Source organism: Podarcis erhardii, assembly GCF_964252035.2.
Source record: "Podarcis erhardii genome assembly, chromosome: 10".
In the NCBI taxonomy this organism is placed as follows: Eukaryota; Metazoa; Chordata; class Lepidosauria; order Squamata; family Lacertidae; genus Podarcis; species Podarcis erhardii.
This window is the reverse complement of record NC_138500.1, coordinates 24,172,490-24,192,957: the sequence shown is the minus strand read 5'-3', so window position 1 is coordinate 24,192,957 and position 20,468 is coordinate 24,172,490. Positions and strand designations below refer to the sequence as shown.

The following is a 20,468-nucleotide window of genomic DNA, read 5'->3' as shown; positions in this document are numbered from 1 at the left end:
CCCCAGCAAAGAGTTCTGGGCAGTGTAGTTTATTAAGGGTGTCTGGGAATGTAAAACTCTGAGGGGTAAACAAAAGTGCCCAGAATTGTTTGGGGGAGGAAACATATACTTAAAAGGTCTAGTGCAGCAGGGATAAGAAATATTTTCTGGCTAAAGGGAGACAACTTTTATCTCCCCCACTCCTGGCAGGCTAAATCTGACAAGTAAGTGGGCAACCACCTGCCAATCACCTCATAGTGACATATTATAGTGTGTATGCAGCCTTGAGCTGACCTGGGTCTATACGCCATGCTCTAAGCATACATCCTATGCCCAGCAGTTTATTGGACAGACAAGATTGTCTTAGGGCCAGGGAAAGGAAACATGTATGCTTCTCTGTTGCCAACTCCAAAAAGGTCTCTCAAGGGCCCTGACACTTAACTGCTGCCAGGGTCTCCTGGCTCGGTCACAGAAACCTTAGACGCTGGTCCGTAGGCTTCAAACATTGGCTCAGATTTATAGGCTCCTGCCAATCTGTCAGCAAACCTTAAGCAGAACGATCTTGTTCACTGTAAGAAGTACAAGGCAGAACAACAATATGTTTCATGGAAAAAAGCTATGTAAACCAGGGGGTGGGTGGGGTGCGGGTGGGGGGAGAGGCAAATAGCAAAGTTTCACCTAATCACTGACTTTACAACATGGGGATATTACAATAGATATGGAGCTGTCACAATTCCGTGGCTGCATACACTTCATACATTTAAAGCACATTTACCCCAAAGAAACCCGAGAGCTGCAGTTTGCTCCTTGCAAAGCTACAGTTCACAACACCCTTAACAAACTACAGTTCTCAGGATTGTTTTTTGAGGTGATGAGCTTTAAATATATGGTGTGTATGCAGCCATGGTATTGTTCCCCCTGACCCTTCTAACTTCTAGGTAAATGCAGTGAATGCCATGGTGTCATCGCACTGGGCATCATCCTGCCTGCACCTCACATATCATGTGCTGTTAGCTTCTGAGGGTGGGGCAATGAGGAGCACAGTGACATCATGGCAGATGGTGTATTTCGCTAGTCCTAGTTGCTACAAGGAAGAGAAGGGGGCATGATTCTTCAGCTCTGTGTCTTTCATAAAATCTAGTTTAGCTGCAAGAGATATGCTGTTAAGAATTGCATGGAAAAAGAAAATTCCACCACGTGGCCCCCTCCCCCATTTTTTCATGGGGAAAAAACTTAGTGACATTTTCTGCTGTTCACTAACCAATATGATCACCATGTCATAGTTTTGGACCTAGCTACTGAACAAAGTCAGTATTTTCCTTTGGTAGTTGAAGGTGGAATTTTGTAACGAGGAAAGTGAGAGGAATCAAAATGAAGTCTTCAACAGACAGTAATCTGAAGCCTTTAAACTGGGGGGAAAACAACCTGTCATTATGAAAAGAAATATACCATTCTCTTCATTTAGGTAACTTGCCTGATTTGTAGGAACTATTAGAAATGGAAAGATGAAATGGAAAATTGGTGAATTCTCCCTGGCATATAGGTTATTTTTTGAGCTGGATATTAGAAGAGAATAATAGAAAGGGGGTTGGAATAGGCATGGGGGCAGCCTAACACATTTTGTTGCCTGGAGTGAGGGAAAAGATGGAGAACCACCAACTCTTTCTATGTATAGAAGTCAAACAGACTGGCAATTAAATCTCACTTCAAACACTGATGATGGGGGCAGCATCCTCCATCACATCTGAGGTCATCAGGCTAGCTTAGGAGAAAGAAGTCAGACCATGTGGCACATACAGCTTTTTCCTTGAACACTTCCCTGCAGGGGCAGTATGTTCTGCCTGAGGCAGCTTCTCCACTTTACCTAATGGGAGGGCTGATCCTGAATAGTGTTCAGGAGTACAATGTTTCAGAAGCTCTCTGGAAATATTTATGTGGCAACATCAAAAAGTCTTTCTTATCACTGAACAAAAAGCCTATCTCAAAGCAGTTTAAAGATGGCATGTGATGGAGCAAGCTTGTTTTCTCCAGCTCCAGAGGTTAGGACTCAAACCAATGGATTTAAGTTACAAGAAAGGAGATTCTGACGAAACGTAAGGAAGATCTTTCTGATGGTAAGAGCTGTTTGACAGTGGAATGGACTTCCTTAGGAGGCTGTGAAGTCTCCTTCATTGGAGGTTTTTAAGCAGAGATTCAATGGCCATTTGCCAAGGATGCTTTAGTTGAGATTCCTGCATTGCAGGGGATTTGAATAGTTGACCCTCAGGGTCCCTTCTAACTCTTAAGATTCTTTGATTCTATGAAACTGAGATCTCCCCCTCCTGTTATGCCCAATAAGCCGCACCATATGAGATGTTCCAATCATATCTTTCTGCTCAGAACTGACCAGAACAAAGACAAAGAGTATTAGGCTAGATTACAAAGTGATGCTCAGGTAGATCAGCTTTAGAGCCAGCAGTCTATCCCTTGATGGGAATATAGCTGGCAGATTAAAAACAAAAAAGCTTCAAAGGGCTTTCGTGCACAATGTTTTAAGGAGACCCAGCCAATATGTAATCTGACATCTTGTGGGTGGTTGTGTTCCTTCTCCAGCATGTGGGCAGTTTGGATCATAAAAGCATTGCATTTGACACGCACAAACATACTCTTGGCTATGGAGAAGGAACAGCTAAAATAATTGCTAGCGCAGGGTGGTGAAGGTGACATTGTGGCAAATACCTGTCTAAGGAAGAACAGAAAGAACAGATTACTGTATATTTGAATAATATAGGCTCTGGTGTCCCCAATAAAAATCTTAACACAGCTCCTCTTTTTAAATACAGTACACAATATGGCTATATGGAATTTTTAGTTCAGAGGCAATATATATCCATGGATCCAATCCATAGTCTCTTTAATAAGCAACTGGGGGGAAAAACGCAAGCATAAATTGAACACGGAGAGCTGGAACATACAGTGCAGGACTCTTTGATTATTTGACTAGGCAAGCAATTGCACAAATCGTTTCTGTTTTATGTAATTACACTGATGGGGGTGGGGTGGGCAACAGGGAGACCAGCCTGGCCTATTCCTGTCCCTTGGAACATGAGTAGAGCTCTGATGGATCAGACCAAAGGCCCATCTAATCCAGCATCCTATGCCCACTGTAGCCAACCAAATGCCTCTGGGAAGACAAAAAAGCAGGATTTGCAGCTATCAGCACTCTTCCAAGTTGCGCTCTTCTTTTAACAGAGAATGGAGAAATTAGCAGGTAATGTTTTCCACAACATGGAGCTAAACCTGGTCAAATTGCTGCAGATCAAATTGCTATTGAAGAGACTACTAGGGGAGATAGTTCAAAAAAGAAGCCCCAAAAGCCTAATCTAGCTAGTGAATATATTTAAAGGATTTTAATATCAATGATAGCGTAAGATGAAAAGGGCTTAAAGAGAGCAAGACTGTTAAGGGCATTTAAATAAAGTGATTGTCTGGAGATGCTGGATCTGCATGCAGGTGTATTGATTCACTAAGCAGCCTTCTCAATGAATAACCCCCTGACTCTGAACTGACTCAGCCCATCCAGGCCTTGCACAGGGCACCATAATAAGAAAGATCACCAAAGTCCACCCCTGTGGGAACTACAGCATGCTGAGAATTGTTAGGAGGCCCCTGAGTGATTTAACAATCAATCCATCTTCTCAGGGATTCTGGGAATTGTAGTTCTGTAAAGTGAGGTCTCCTAACTCTCAGTACCCTATCCTGATAAATGTATCCAAGGTAGTACAGCAGGGAAAGAGAAAGCTTTGAGAGGCTCCTGCCACTCAGAGACCCCCTATTCCCCTCACAGAAATAATAACTCTCAAAAGTGGTCAAAAAATCAATCCCTCTTCCCAGGGAACTCTGGGAATTGTAGTTCTGTGAGGGGAATTGGGGTCTTCTCACAACTCTCAGCATCCTTAACATAGTTCCCAGGATTCTTTGGGAGAAGCCACAACTGTTAAAGTGGTATAATAATGCTTTAAATGTATGGTGTGGATAGGGCCTATGTTTTGCATTGTGAGTTTTTTTAAAACAAAAAACAAGCCTTCACTGTCAGCATTTGCTGAAGGTTCCAAACACATGCACACAGTATGAGAGAAAGGGTGGGGGCTAGGATAGCGAGAGGAAGAACATGATAGTCACTGTGTGAGTTTTGAAATGTGAGGAACTTTCCTAAGTTATCATCACTCATGTGGGTCCACAAGTGGCTGGACAAATGGGGGGCAGCTTTGCCTTCAGAAAGTATTGCTGGTCTCACGTTCCACTGCTCAAAGAGCTTGGTTCTTATAGCTTGATTTACAGCCCATTTAAAAATACTCATTCATGATATACTACCCTAAAGAAATTTCACTCAGGTTTGATGAATTGTGGAAAGTTATTTAACAGAGCAATCCTATACAGGGCTGTTCAGAAGAAAGTCCCATTGAGTTCCATATGGGTTTCACTCCCAGGTAGGTGGAGAGACAACTGCACCCTTAGTTTTCTTTTAAGTAATTCCCTTTTTATGAGTGCAGCTACAGCATACATAAGCCCATGCACTTGATCCATCTAGTGACCATGCACTCATATAAGTAGACAGCCACATGCATATCCCCGGCCTATCTATCTATCTATTGATTGATTGATTGATTGAATGATTGAATTTATATCCCACCTTTTTCTCCAAGGAGCTCAACGTGGTATACATGGTTTCCCCCCTCCCCATTTAATCCCCACAAGTTAGGCTTCATAACCGTGTGGAAATTTGAACTCTGGTCTCCCAAGTCCTAGTATGAGACTCTAACCACTACACCACACTGACTAAAATCTGGGTGATCAGCTATTTGGGTTTCAGTCCCTCTCCCTCCCCTTCACTCTCAAACAGCTGATTAATGATATTTCAGCTTTTTTAAAAAGTCTATACATGCATAGTCCCAAATACACTCTACTAGACTGGAGGTTTAAATTTTTAGCTCTATATTTAGAAGATGTTGTATTCACAGTAGTTTTTTGTTTTTATAACCTGACTATATGAAGTGGCTCTAAACAAGCTTTCCCAAACTTGGTGCCCTGGAGATATTTTAGACTACAATTCCCATCAACTCCAGCCAGTACAAGCAGGGAGTTGTAGTTGTAGTCTAAAAACATCTGGAGGGTGCCACGTTGGTAAACAAGCTCCGCTGATGTGACAGTGTTTGCTACAGAGGCATTATGAGTACAACCCTGGTCATATCCTTTATTATCAGGGGAAATGTTATTCCTCTGTCTAACAGATAATTGGCCATATTTTCTACCATGGAGATATCAATTTATTTCTAATAGATCTATAAATCAATGCATTCTCAAACCTTGTTCATAAGGTTCACACAAGACCCCTTTTCTAATGTGTTGCATCTATGCCCTCATTTGCATTATGACCCCAGGAGGCTAAAAGTTTTAATTGGCAAATCAATTGGATATTTTGTTTTCTAGTTCCACCTCAATATATGCTGAATATAAAAACATCGTCTTAATGATCACCCTTCTCTAATTATACATGTCACATCCATTGTGACCTTCAAATTGCAAAATCTGAGCGATCTCATTCCAAAGTTGGAGAGATTCCCTCCTTCTAATACCAAATCATAGTTCTTCCCCAAGCAGAGCTACATGGGTTTTAGAGCTTGAGCTCCCACCAATAAGCTGTTGACGTCATCACTTTGAGCTCCGGCAGCAGGTGTCCCAGAGAGACGGAGCTCATCCGGAATTGTAGCTATGTTGGCACCAGATACTTGGGACGGGACAAGCTGCCTCCATTAGGGAAGTATGTAACCCTCAGATGAGGGTGAGGAGGAGAGCCAGGAGTGCTGCTAACACCAAGCATGATCCAGCAGCGGAGGGCAAGAGCTTGTTGCAACACAAGCGGTGGCTTTATATTTTAACTTTGCAGCGTGCTCCTGTAATGCAGAATTAACAGTGGTGATGCAAATAATGGCATGTCCTTCTGCTGCTACAGCACAACACGTGGCTAATAAGTATGGTAAATGTTTCTGTCACACAGCATTGTCCCAGGCAGGTCACAGTTATTTGGCTCGTAGCTAGAGAGAACTTTTATAAAGGATTAGACAAATCCATGGAGGATAAGGCTATCAGTGGCTACTAGCCGTGATGGCTATGTTCGCCCTACAAGGTCAAAGATGGTGTGTTTCTGAGTATCAGTCACTGGGCATTGCAAGTGGGGAGAGTGCTGCTGTACTTATGACCTTCTGAGAGGCATGTCACTGGCCACTGAGAAAGGGAGACTGGTCTAGAGACTGGGCTTTTAGCCTGAGCCATCAGGCCTCTTCTTGTATTTTACCCCAGACCCTAATTACAGGGAAAACTAAACAGGCAGGATTTCTTTCTGTGGACGAGAAGCTGAAAGGCCAGTATGACTTGTGTATTTATTTTTGCATTCATGCATAAGCTACTATTTATAGATCAGCCTATAATGGAGGATTTCTGGATAGACTTACAAAGATAAGAATGAGTTAAAATAAACACAATTACAATAAAGATACAATAAAACACAGCAAGCAAAAACACTACTATAGCATCAGAAAGACCACTTTAAAAAAAACAGAACAGAGGGTCACCACAGATTAAGTAAGTTAAAAACACTAAGCAACTTCACAAAGGGAAATTTGTGGTAAACTACTGCATATGTTTAAAGGCCTGGGTAAATAGAAAAGATATTTTCCTTGTGCCAGAAATCCATCAGTGTAGGTGCCCGGCGAAGGGACTGCATTTCACAGCCATGAGGCCATTGCTGAAAAGGCCTCTTCACATCTGGTCACCTGCTGCTCAAAGGGGCACTTGGAGAATGGCTTCAAGACATAGATAGGTAGGCACATGTGAGAAGGGGCAATGCTTCAAGAGCTCAAACTGTGAAAGGCTTTAAAGATAAATGTCAACACTTAATTAGAACCAGGATCCAGTATCGGTGGCTTAATATACCCATAATGCCCAGCCTCTTTCAATGCAGTAGCAGAAGTATTGTGTACCCTTCCCAGCCTATATTTGTTAAGATCTTCTGGATCCAATGATGTTTTTTCTGGAGTGATCACACTACCACCTCCTTTAAGGAGCATAGAACCATAGCATCTTTTAATGACGTATTCCCCACCTCCTGGACCAGCCAAGCTATCCTTTCCTTGCTAGATGCAATGTGCGGGTGTGTGTGTGTGTGTGTGTCCAAGCATACATGTGGATGGTTGGGCTTCTACAAACACTTTTTCCACATCCTCAGGTCCTAAGAACTGAAAATCATGCAGCAAACAAAAATCAGACAATGCCACTGACACCTCCACTGATTGGAATTAAATATGGAGTCCAAATTGTGACAGATACAAATGCTATTTCCTACTGTGTCGTATTTTAAAAGACCACAGACCACTCAGAAAAGCTCCGCAGTGACATTCGGCAGACAATGATGGTGGAGAACAGCTTTTTCGATGCCATTGCCACTAGAGCCAAAGCAGTCGTGATTTGTTTCTGGTTGGACTGGAAGTTTTGTGAGTGGGAGGGAGAGAGGGAATATTCTAGAATGCATCTCATTCCAGTTCTGAATCAAGCAGTATTACCTTCTGTCATAGGCATATAGAAGTGTTTCACATTACCTCTGATGTAGCTTCACTCCTCAGCTCCTACCATCAGAAGACTTGGAAATTTGTCAGCTAAGCTTAATGTTACACTACAGTTTACCTTAACTGTTGGGTGTTTGCCGACTTCCCGTAATAACAGCATCTGCCACTGATTAATTAGGTGTTGCTTTTCTCACCAGTCTTCAGGACAGCCATGAGGTGAATTACTGTTCAGGGTTTGAAGAAAACACCTCAGAAACTGAGCAAACTTCAATGTATAGAGCAAAATCTCTGAAAATAAACCACTGTGCAATAATGAATGCATGGAGCTAGTGGATATTATTTGTTTTTATTCCTCCAGAACTAAATACTTGTTCAAACAACACATTCCAGATATGGCAGTAGCATTCATACCTACAAGGTGCTAGTACCCATGGGACTCTGTGTGCTCTGTGGATCATTTGCAAGCCACTGAGGTAAATCAGCCCTATAGGCATTCTCTTACTGTGTAAGTTCAGCTAATATTCACATTTCCAACATCCCAACAGGAATAATGGAAATCAGCTACATTCATGCATCATACAGTGATAATGTATTGAACTGATTACGGTGACCTATATATCTCTTCCTTACTGCCAATCAAGGGTTGGCTCTGCCTGTGATTGGTTCTATCTCCATCTACTGCTGGTCTCCCTGCCACCAACCCTCCCACCACTGGTAGAGGGAATATTCTAGAATGTATTTAGTAACTTTGCCCAGTGCACTCCAATCCCAAAGCAGTGAGATGTTTTGGGGTCCCAACAAGATCTGGAGGGCACAATGGACAGACAGCAGGTACGTGGCAGCCCTCAGCATCCCTACCTATAAGTTTTGTATCATCATATGAGCCAGACCTAAGCTGGGATAAAGCCTAATCATTCTAAGCGACAATCCCAGGATTTAATAGGTCACAAAATGAACTGAAATACATTTTCTTAATGATAATGATTAGTAGTATATTACAGAAGTGCAATTAAGGACTTGAAGTCAAATATCAAATCCTCACAATATATAACAATTATATGGTAGCTAACTTTAGGAATATTGGAAGTCTCATAGTTTCAAGATTGTTAATGGATGATGAAGAAACACATATAGTTTGGATTATTGCAATGCTAGGTTGATTTTCCAGGATAGTCCATTAAATTGTGACCCACAGTTCAGGGATTTATGCTATGAAGACCTTGTAACTCCTTTGAAAAGAATATTCAAGGGGACCTGCAACAAATTGTTACAATGCAGTGTGTTTCTGTTCAGGTTTCAAGCCACTCCAATCCATTCCCCCTTTATCCTGCCTGCCCTCATCAGTATCCTGTGGCCATTCAATATGCTCAGCCCCCATTAGGGGTGCCACAGAATTCCAACAAAAGTGGGAAAGGGAACTGAAATTGTTGCTGCTTTCAGTCTGCACACAATACATAACTGATTACAACCCCTCTCCATTTGTGTGGTGTTTCCTTGCATTGAACAGGGTGGAACAACATCATGACAAGGTAATTAGTTACACAAATTACATAGTTTCACCACAGCAGACAGCAAGACAAATGGTGTAGTCTTTGGTGGAAGATGAACTGCAGCAGGACAGAAACGGTGTTGTATGTGAGGAATACACAGCACAGTGGAAAACAACACCTTCTTACATCCCTAGTCCTCATAGGAATTAGGAATTATGTCCTCTCCCACTTCCGTTTCCCCCCTCTAAAGATTTGTTCCACTTCTGCAAATTGTGGGGTTCTCCCATGCCTGCCAATGCCTGTGTGTGTGTGTGAGAGAGAGAGAGAGAGAGAGAGATTCCATTTTTGCTACCTATTGATCCACACTCGCCACGGAACATCAAAAACTGAGGGGTTGATGATTAATAAAGTAACAATTCTACTGGTTTCCAGGGATTCTTTTCCTCCCAGCAATTCTTCTGGGACTTGTGGCCAGCTGCTTTTTCTCTTACTTCTCCATTGGTCTTCGGCCCTTGGCTTGTATTATGTGACTTTGGAATGTCCAAAGGGATCTGTTTTTCCACCCACCAATTTACACTCTGTCTGCGTGCCGATGGCATCTTGCTAATACAGTCCAGTCGCACTGAGGTTCATCTTCTAATCCACAGTATTAACAGAAGTTGTTCCATGCACACATTCTTAACAAGATAGCTCTTTCCTCTCATGAGAAATATTGGCCCCATGTTGTTCATAGTGAAAATGGGCATTTTTCCTCTTCTTCCTTCAGAGTCAGCCTATATGTTGGGTTAATAGTATGGATTAAAAAAAAATAATAATAAGCATAGGCATGTGGGTGGATGTTATTAAGACCACAGCACATGAAGGGAGGTCTTATTCATCCCTCTCCTGTTGTAATTTAAATGAAAAGCACCACATCCAGCATATGCTGCAGTTGCTGTTAGTAAAAAGCTCCCATTGGTGCCAATGTGAGCTTTCCCCCTTAAAGTCTTAACTGCATTGTGTATGGAAAATTTCAGTGGGAATCCATTCGGGAAAGGAAAAACTAAACCTCCGGTCCCTGAGTGCTAAAGTCCCAATGAAAACTAGGAGCTAACAGCTCAAAGGAGGTTGCCATGTGACTGATGATTCAGTCACATCTGCACCATACATTTAAAATACGTGGCTTCCCCCAAAGAATCCTTGGAGCTTCCGTTTTGTTAAAGATGATAGAAATTGTAGCTTTGTGAGGGGTGAACTGCGGTTGCCATGATTCTTTTAGGGGAGCCATGTGCTTTAAATAGTGCTTCGAATGCATGATGTGAATGTGTGCCTGTGAACCATTACCCATCTCCAGCCAAAGGTATATTGCTAAGTACAGGATCTGTTCATCTGTCTGAAGTCCTCCCATTATACAGATGCAGTAGCTCAGGTGTGGGTTTAGTCCTCCATATGTTGGTGAACTACAATTCTCATCAACTCTGACCATTGACCACCCATCTCGGGCTGATGGGAGTTGTAGTTCAGCAACATCTGGAGGACCAAAGACTTTCTAAATCCTGTGTTAGCCAGTCTATACTGTGTGAGTCTATAAAATTGGAGTGTCTTCCTTTTAGAATGTCGACTTTGAACGAGCTAGCTGGATAATGGGATGCCAACTGGTGGGGCAGGGAGGGTGTGTGGCCTCACCTTCATCAGTTCTTTTAAAAGGTATGCAGAATCCAGCAACTAGTGCTTTAAAAATATCCATGAAAAGAGGGCATTTCAATATTAAACATTTAATATAATGAGTGCACAGCACCTACCAGTAAGTCATAATAAATGTGTTACTCTTTAAGGTGCCACAAGATTCTTTGTTCCTTAAAACATCTTACCACCTGTTAGTTGCTGAAGGTGAAACTGCTGTTAAAAGCTGCAGAGGGGTCTGGTTCAAACGCTGACAGCCCTGTGCGGATGTACAGTAGTAGTTGAAATAATGCTGAAAGATAAGGAGAAGTACAGGGAAGCCAGATTCAGGGCCAAACCAGATGTTAAAGGGGGCCTTGCATTTAATGTGTCTTTTTTTTGTAAATGCAAATCACATCAGCTAGCAGAAAGTGATAATTAAGGAGATCAGGGCAGGCATTCCTTCTCCCTGCCACTGTCTTGAGGAAATTCTCTCTTCGAAGGGGGTAGTTGCATTACTAGGAACTCCCCCGTTGCCACCAATTGGGTATTACCTTCCAAGGCAAATACCAGCTTCAGAAGGAAATTTTTCAGGATTGATGCACAGGAGGAAGTGGTCCATGCATACTCTGGCCCTGTTACCTATCACTTGCCTCTGAGCTGTTGCAATCTGCGTTTTGCAAAATCCCGCATGTTTTCAAGTCTAGTTTGGTCCTTATAGTGCCGAATGAAACCAGTTTAGCTTGAAAACAAGGTTGACATATAGCACCACCATGTGGCATCTGACAACATTAAAGCAGTAATATAAAGTCTTGTTCACACAACCTACTGTGTCGGCATAGCTGGTTATATAGCATCAGCCCTAAAGGTCCAGATGCTGGAGCAAAAGCCACACAAGTAGTATCCTCACATCCATGGTAGGAACTGCACAGTAGCGACCGTCACCACCCAGTCTCTTTTCAAATGGTGCAGCAATAAAATGGCTAGCACATTTGCAAAGCCAAGCAGGGTCCAGCATGGTTTTGAACTGGACAGAGGACCACGTGTTGAGATTCCAGAATTGCAGGGGGTTAAACTAGATAATCCTCAGAATCCCTTCCAACTCTATAATTCTATGATTCTATGATCATTGCTATTCCAGCATACACACAACCTGTTCCTATCAAAGCATACCTGTCCGGCACAAGGGCTCCTGCTAATAAGGGTGATATCCCTCTTCTTGCCTAAGAAGTAACATAAGAAAAGCCCCATTGGATCAGGCCAAAGGCTCATCTAAGCTAGCACCATGTTCTCGCAATGGCCTGTGATGTCCATTAAGGCAAATCAGTTACTCTCCCACCAACCCAATTCTTCCAAGCCCACCAGCCTTTGTACAAACTACAGGGTCCAGAAATGAGAGGGGAAATGTGTCTTGAATGTGTGTTGAAAGTATTGTGTGTACACAGCCCTGGTCTATACTGACAGGAAGCGTCTCTTTAGGGTTCGTGTAGGGGTTATTCCCAGCCCTAACAGGAGATGCCAGGATTGAACCTGGGGCCTTCTGCAGGGAAGGTGGTGCTCTATCACAGAGCTATCCCTCTTCCCTCCTCCCCAGACTTCTATCTGGCAGCATTTCTTTCCATCGTCAAAAGGGAAACTCCTATGAGGATATGTGCAAGAGCCTTCCTGAATATGGATGCAGAGCCTTCCTGAATCAAGGTTCCCCCTTTGCATGTTACAAAGAAGCACCACCAGCTGCATGCTCCTGTCACTGACCTCTTATGTCCAAGACTCCTCTTAGTTGCTGTAAATGACTGTTTAAGGGGGTGGGGGTGGTTATATGGAGAGTTTAAAGTGCTATTTGTCTGACTTGCTAGTTTTGCAATGCAAACAAGGGCTTGTCTGCTCTCGTGTTGGTTAGAGGGTTGGGCTTGGTCCAGAGGGTAAAAAAAAAAGGGTAAAGGACCCCTGGAGCAGGGGTCAGCAATTTTTTTCAGCAGGGGGCCGGTCCACTGTCCCTCAGACCTTGTGGGGGGCTGGACTATATTTTTTGGGGGGGGGGCAATGAATTCCTATGCCCCACAAATAACCCAGAGATGCGTTTTAAATAAAAGGACACATTCTACTCATGTAAAAACAAGCTGATTCCCGGTCCGTCTGCGGGCTGGATTTAGAAGGCGATTGGGCTGGATCCGGTCCCCAGGCCTTAGTTTGCCTACCCATGCACCTGGACGGTTAAGTCCAGTCAAAGGCAACTATGGGGTTGCGGCGCTCATCTCACTTTCAGGCCGAGGGAGCTGGCGTTTGTCCACAGACAACTTTCCGGGTCATGTGGCCAGCATGACTAAACTGCTTCTGGTGCAATGGAACACCGTGACGGAAACCAGAGCGCATGGAAACAGCAGTACCTATTTGCTTGCACTGGTATGCTTTTGAACTGCTAGGTTGGCAGGAGCTGGGACAGGGCAACGGGAGCTCACTCCATCACGGGGATTCAAACTGCCGACCTTCCGATCGGCAAGTCCAAGTGGCACCCAGGTTCAAATGCCCTCACAGCCATGAAGCTCAATGGGTAACCTTGGGCCAATCATCGTTGTGCATGCTCATCTACTCTACAGGGTTGTGGTGAGGACAACAGAAAAAGAAGATCCCCATAAGAACCTTTGAGCAAGGGTGGAATAATCATACAATAAATAAAAGGGAAATGTACATTGAGCAGCTTAATGGTGTAAATTGCACAAAAGAAGTGCACAGTTGATTTACACCTTACGTGTGAAAACTTTTGTTGTAGTACTGCAATCCAAGCAGAGGTATAGGATACCTTTTATAGATTTCAGTTGATTTAGTATGGAGTGGGGAATACTTTCATAATGCTTGCTTATGTTTAAATTCACTGATCGCTGATATGGGAAGTTAGATACATCTTTGAATGGGTTTCATGGGTACACTAAGAAGAACAAACTTGAGAAAGTTTGGTGTGAGTTGAAATGCCTGTTCTCTAATTACTGTGCTTGCTAGCTTCTCATGTGGCATAATACTAGAGAGTTTAAAAAACCTAAACCTCTTGAGACAGACTGTATTATGCTATGAATCTGGTTGCTACTTCTCTCACAAGTTACTGTGGGAGTCATCTGATAGCAACACACAGTAATTTCGCCCATATACAGTGTGATATTACTTTACTTGCAAATCCTCTTTCTAATTTGGTGCCAATCATCATTTGCTAGCCTCAAGTCCCTCTAAATGATTATAACTTGTGATGACTGAGTTTAGACTACCACTAAAATATTTAAACAACCCTTTAGATCAGAGGCACTGTCTTAGGTTTCTGCAGGAGCAAGGCAAAGGGATTTCAGTAGGGGGGGAAGGATTTGCAGCAAGGATCAAAGGCCTGCCCTTGGATCTATTTATTTCAAGTGCAAAAAGGAGACAGGAGAGTATTTTAGGACGTTTCTGTATTGAAGGCTTTAGATGTAAATATGTATAAAATAAACCATAATTATTTGGAGGGGCTAATCATTATTACTTCCATGCAAGCAACATTTCTGAAGATTTTTGAACTATCATAGTTAATGACCCACTTGTGCTTATGAGGATTTTAGTACATGCTGGATGTTGCTGAATATTAATAACAAAAAGGTCCCATATAATAATGCCTGTTAGATAAAGTGATATTTAATGAGATACATACAGTAAGAAGCAAAGTAAATGCACAAACCATTGTAGACACACAAGCCACAGTAATTCGTGATGTGTTATATGCATTAGGATGCTCAGAGATCTTAACATTTGGGTTTGTGATTATAATATGCCATTAAACCCTACCATTAAGGCAACAGACCTGTACACACCTACTGGGGATACACAGTTCAGTGGATTTTACTTCTGAGTAAACATGCTTAAGAGGTTGCAGTTAATTGGAAGAAAGATCTGTTGAAATAAATAGATCCTCTAAATCAATATTGTTAAAATTTAGATGTTATTACAATAGTCTGTTCCCTGTGTTATTGATCTCTCCTTTCTCCTTCTTTTAGGAGCTTTGCGGCACAATTCTGTGCATGTCTGTGTAGACGTAAGCCTTGCTAAGTTTCTGTGGGCACATGTTCCCAGGCACATGTGGAGTATAACCTTAGACATCTCCTATGACCATCACAGCTAAGACTGAAGAATGGTTTACGTGAATCTGAAAGCTTGCATATGTTTTCAGGTTTCTAGTGAGTTAATAGTTTAGGGAGCATAAAAAATAAAAAACGTGCAAATGCATAATGTGATATCTCAAGAGGCTGGGGGAATATACACTGGAGAAGATTTGCTGTCGTTCAAAGTTTCTCTAAGACTCATAACAAAATGGATTTGTATTGCTATAAAGCTGCTGTAGTTCATGATCCTTGTTATACATGTAATAATGATAAGAAAGCCAGCTGCCTGCATACTGGCACTTTTGATCACCTTGGTGATAGAGATCAAAATCTCCCTCTTTCCCAGGAAAGCAAGCCAGAGAAAGCCTTTGCAAAGCCATGGCACCAAACTGATAGGTCAGTTTCCTTCGGATTTTGATTATTTCTCCTGTTCTTCCGTAATTCCTCAGAGCTCTGGCCATTTTCTGGTAGGTCATGATCTTCCGATTTCCCTTGCGTTCCCCCCACAGTTCTGCCAATTTCTCCTTGTGTTTGGAAACAAACTGGAAGACTCCATTGGGCTTATCTAACCACTGGATGCAGTTTGCCAGGTCTGGATTATGGAGAGATTCATGAAGATATTCAAACAGGCGTAGCTTCTTCCTGCCTATCAGGAAATTTAAAATAATAATAATAATAATAATAATAATAATAATAATAATAACAACAACAACAGGTCCAACACCTTGCCCCAAAATGGGATATTGGAGACTGGCTGATAATTATCCAACATGGTAGGATTCAAGAGAGGCTTTTTCAATAGAGGTCTTATAACTGCCTCCTTCAGGCATGCTGGAACCATGCCTTGCTGTAAGAAGGCACTGACCACTCCCTTCACCCCTGCTGGCCCTTTTGATGAGCCAGGAAGGACAAGGATCTAGCATCCTTGGGCTGTACAAATTAAAAAGTATCCATTAACACCAGACAAGAAGAGGCCAGTTACATCCACCAGATCTGTATCAACTATAGCATCCAAGTCAGAATGGATCCAAGTGATTTTGTCAGCAAAGTGCAGAACGACTTGTTCACAGTGGTCCATTGAGTGGTCTAAATTCTCCTCACGATGGCCAAATTGTAAAATACCCCTGACCCCACATCTCATTGGATGTCAGGATTTGACACCTACCTTTCCTTTCCATTCTGAACAGAGGAGAGGTGCAAGCAGCTTCTCTGTGTGAGTGAGCACAGCGGTAGCTGATATAAGTGCCTTCCACCGCCCATAAAATTGATGGGGCATGCCCATATAATTTTGTGGTCCTCTCTTTCTGCTATTTTAGATACCCATTTAGATGTGGCAGACATAATGCCATGGCTCTTCGGCAACCATTTTATGTTATGCCACATCCCCATGGCAGCCATTTTGTGTTATGTCATGTTCCCACAGCTGCCATTTTGTGACTGGTGCCTATGGTGCTTAGTCCAAATCCCACTCACCCCCCCCAAAAGTTGATGAACCCTGATCTAGAATCAAAACAATGCACACATGTAATTTCCAGAATGTTCACAAACCTTTCCTGCCTTTTTGCTGCAAAGGTATGACATACATCTCTGGATTTTCTGGAACGGTCTGCAGAGTATGGTACTCAGCTGCACCCATATAGAAATCTGCCTCTGTAGTCTTAAAGAAATGTACAATAATAGTGTGAGGAGACATGAAACGGAGTGAAGTTATTTATCTGCTCTCTAGAATTCCACAGTGACCCAAGCTTTCTTCAAGCGAAAGAGCAAAGGTCTGTGAAGCTATGCCTTTGACCTTGCCTCTGATGATGAAGGGCTTTGGCTAAACCCACAGTGGCTATCTGTTATGGGAGTAGCTGGGGGGCAGGGAAGGGCAGCTGCCCCCCTAAATCAATAAAAATACATAAAAATACATAGCAAACTGAGGTTCTATCCCCCCCACCCCAGCAAAAGGTCTGCCCCCCAAACAAAAATCCTGGCTATGGCCATGCTGTGTCTCTGAGGTGAGGAGGACTTCACACATAGACTTCCATGCACGCAGCTTTCCCAGGCTCTAGGGAAGTCTACGCACGTAGAGGTCTACATGCAAAGTCTTCCACACCTCAGTTTTTCATGCTAAAGTGAGGATGGTAGGAGCAGGGCAGGGGAAACTAGTCAGGGGTGAGACTTGAGACTCTCTCAAAGCCACACACCTCCCTGGGTCCCACCTATTAAGTAGTGGGTTGACAAAGCAGACGACACAGAGATTTCTCCAAGTAGTTCTTTATAAGTACAGTTACAGATAGGTAGCCGTGTTGGTCTGCCATAGTCAAAACAAAATAAAAAAATTCCTTCCAGTAGCACCTTAAAGACCAACTAAGTTAGTTCTTGGTATGAGCTTTCGTGTGCATGCACACTTCTTCAGATACACTTCTGTTTCAGTGTATCTGAAGAAGTGTGCATGCACACGAAAGCTCATACCAAGAACTAACTTAGTTGGTCTTTAAGGTTCTACTGGAAGGAATTTTTTTATTTAGTTCTTTATAAGTAAGCTGAAACTGAACTGAACTGAACTGAACTGAACACAGCTCAGCCTTTTATAGGCAGCCGGCTGTCAACATTGTAACAACAACAGCCCAGGGTTTCCTGCCTAAATTAACTGACTTGGACCTGAGTGAAAACTATATACACAATACCCCCTGGTGGCCAGGGTGAGAACTTCAATACATAACACCACCCATCAGTGGTCCTGTTCTGCACTCTCCTCCTGCTTTTGCTCAGCTGGAAAGCGTCCTTGAACTCTTGCTTGCCTGGATAGAGAGATGTGGGTTGTGTACATGTAGAAACTTCTGATTTTGTGTGACTGGAATATAGCCTACTGAACAAAGATGGGGCATAGGCATCACTTGTTACCTCTGGCCCCACTCTCTATAAGCATGTGGCCCCCAGAAGGGAAATATGGCCCTTGGGCTGAAACAGGCTTCCCACCTCTGATGTCAATAATGCAATATAATAGAATGCATTTTTCATTTCTCCGCCGCCACCCCTGCACTTAAATACTGAGTTTTACTTACTAGTAAAGTCGGTGTTTCACTCCAACTATATATTGGTTTATCTGATAGGTAACTTGGGTTTGCTTGGAGAGGATGGTGATGGTAAGTCAGACAGTTTTTAAAGTCTTCTTGGGGGAAATAGACAGAATATGTCAGCAAGAGGTAAAGAATAAGTGTAAACGCTCATTCATTTACAATATTTATTTGCTGCCCAATAGCAATATGCTGGGAGGATTACAGTTAAATGCTAAATTACAAGTATAAGCAATAAAATGCTAAGCAGAGAATACAAACAGTTTAAAACTAAGAGTATAAAAGAAAATAATCTCCACATGGAGGATAATGCCTGAATAGGGCTGTCCAAAACTCTACTTTATTGGAGAGCTCACTCTGAGATGTGTCTCATTTTACATAACACAGCCCAAATCCAGGACACCATTTTCCGAGTCCAATATCCCATGCAAGTTGCATGACCCATGCAAGATCATGGACCCAGAAACAACATTTTTGGGGTGCACAGTGCCCAATCTCTTTTTTCCTGGGTTAAGATCTTGGCCCAAAATCACGCAAGAGTGAGGCACCCAAAATGGCCACCATACTCTCGTGGGGGGAAATGGGATGTCAAAGTTTTTCCAGGGCAGTTGATGGGTATGGCTTACTGTATTGGACTAGGAAGGCCTAGGTTCAGATTTTCACTCAGCCACAAAGCTGAATAGAAGATGGTGCTGCACCAACCACAATTGCCCAGCCAAACAAACCTCACAGGGCTATTGTGCAGATTAAAATGGGAGGGAATAAGTATGCCATCCTGAGGTCTTTCAAGGAACGGACAGGATGTGTGTGGAAATGAAAATATAAATAATTAGATTTAATACACATTATACTCCAGCAATTGTTTGCTGGATTCTTTGTCCATAATGTAATTTACCATAAGTTTTTTTATGCTGAACACATCAGATTTGGGGGACAGGTGGGGAAACAGACAGTGCATCTTTTTCATGTATATTCTGACATTCGGAAATAATTGGAACTTACACATAATCAGAACCTGGGACTCTGGGCTCATTTGGGAAGAAGAACAGGATAAAGATGTAACAAATAAAATAAAACAAAGCTGGAATATAACTAGTATTGCTTTTTTACCTGGCGCATAATTACAGTCACCATAGGAATGTTGCTGTAACACCTCCAAGGCATCTTCAAGGGCTTGTCCTAGCAAGTCTTGGTCTGTAAAGCTCTGTGACAAACATATAACTGAAAATGTGCAAGATGCAGCTTTGTATACACTATGTCATTATATTTGCTTTCGTAGATTTTCACGGGTACAGGAATGCAGGTTTTGGTGTCCTCGGGTGTCTTCCCGTGTCATTATATATATATATATATATATATATATATATATATATATATATATATATATCCAAAATATCTCTTTGGGAGTTGCCAGACTTGCTCTGAATTCGAGGTGGGGGGGGCATTTTACAGAATGACAAAAAGCCTGCTGCCCAAATTAGGAGAGCAGTCGGCAGGATAATGTGCAGTTCACCAGGCGCAGCTATCTAGAGACATGCAGCTGTTGCATTCATAGTGATGAGTTTCTGAGAGAAGATTGGCTAGGGCTGGGCTGGGTTGAAGTCCATATCGTGACAATGCTTTCATAATTTTTGACCTGGTAATATATTGCGCATCATGATGAGTCTATGTGTGCTATGCAAAACTCACAATGTGGGGAAAACCATGAAGCCAGCCAATGCATCTCTTGATTCCTGCAGCCCCCGTTAACTCTGCCAGCTCAGCTCTCCCCGCCTCCTTCAGGGGGCAGTGAATCACAAGAGCAGGCGCTGGCAAAAATCACAATGAGAGAAAAATCATGAAGACAGCCAACTACCTATTAAACTACAGAATGGCGGACAAAGTTTATATCTTCACCACATTTTGGTAATTTTCTTAAGCGTACTCTGCTCTGCATCTGACAGATCTCCAGCTGATGAATGACTAAGCATTGACAGCAATTAAAGTGACTTTATAAAGAATTCCTTGGAAAAATTGGAAAGCTTTTCTCAAAGAAAGAAACCAATGGCTTGCAAACTTACCATTTCTTTTTTTAAAAAGCAAATATCAGATCTTCAAGCCTGTGTGAAAGCAAAAGAGCTTTATTTAGAGCTGGAGTTACTGTTCAAAATCAAAAAATGACATTGAGGTGTAATTTCTCTTCCATAATTGATGGCAGATTCCACTCCTATTACCAATTTAGTTTATTTACTTATGCACTTTCCCCCGTTTATTTATGGCACAGACTTAAACTGCTTTTTAGTTCCTCTTCCCAGAAAGCTCTGGGAATTGTAGTTCTGTGAGAGTGCTAAGTGTCTCCTAACAATTTCCAGTACTCTTAACATGCTACAGTTCCCAGGATTCTTTGGGGGGAACCATGACTGTTAAAGTGATATAAACTCAAAAGGAGAGTTTTACTTTATTGAAAAAACTAATCCTACTTCATTGCAAGTATAATAACAGTGAACTATGTAAATGCTTTATGGATTTCCTTAATTATATTAGAGAAAACTATTTTGCAAAAATGTAAATATTGGGCAAAAATACATATACAAATGT

At 42.3% G+C, this 20,468-nt stretch overlaps 2 long non-coding RNA genes across 4 annotated transcripts in view; one reads left to right on the top strand and one right to left on the bottom strand.

The window, feature by feature from the left end:
• The window catches only part of LOC309351395, a 14,586-nt gene extending 14,177 nt beyond the window's left edge, over window positions 1–409 (bottom strand). Inside the window, exon 1 of the long non-coding RNA XR_014160821.1 lies at window positions 231–409. This is a non-coding gene — a long non-coding RNA (uncharacterized lncRNA). The remainder of the gene's footprint in view (window positions 1–230) is intronic.
• Window positions 1–20,468, top strand: part of LOC309351378 — a 21,243-nt gene extending 775 nt beyond the window's left edge. The window contains exons 2-5 of one of the 3 annotated variants that reach the window (XR_014160800.1): window positions 8,222–8,411; window positions 15,176–15,225; window positions 17,928–17,960; window positions 19,674–20,468. This is a non-coding gene — a long non-coding RNA (uncharacterized lncRNA). Of the gene's footprint in view, window positions 1–8,018; window positions 8,412–15,175; window positions 15,297–16,401; window positions 16,761–17,927; window positions 17,961–19,673 lie in introns of those variants that run through there. The other 2 variants (XR_014160801.1, XR_014160802.1) reach the window with 2 other exon arrangements.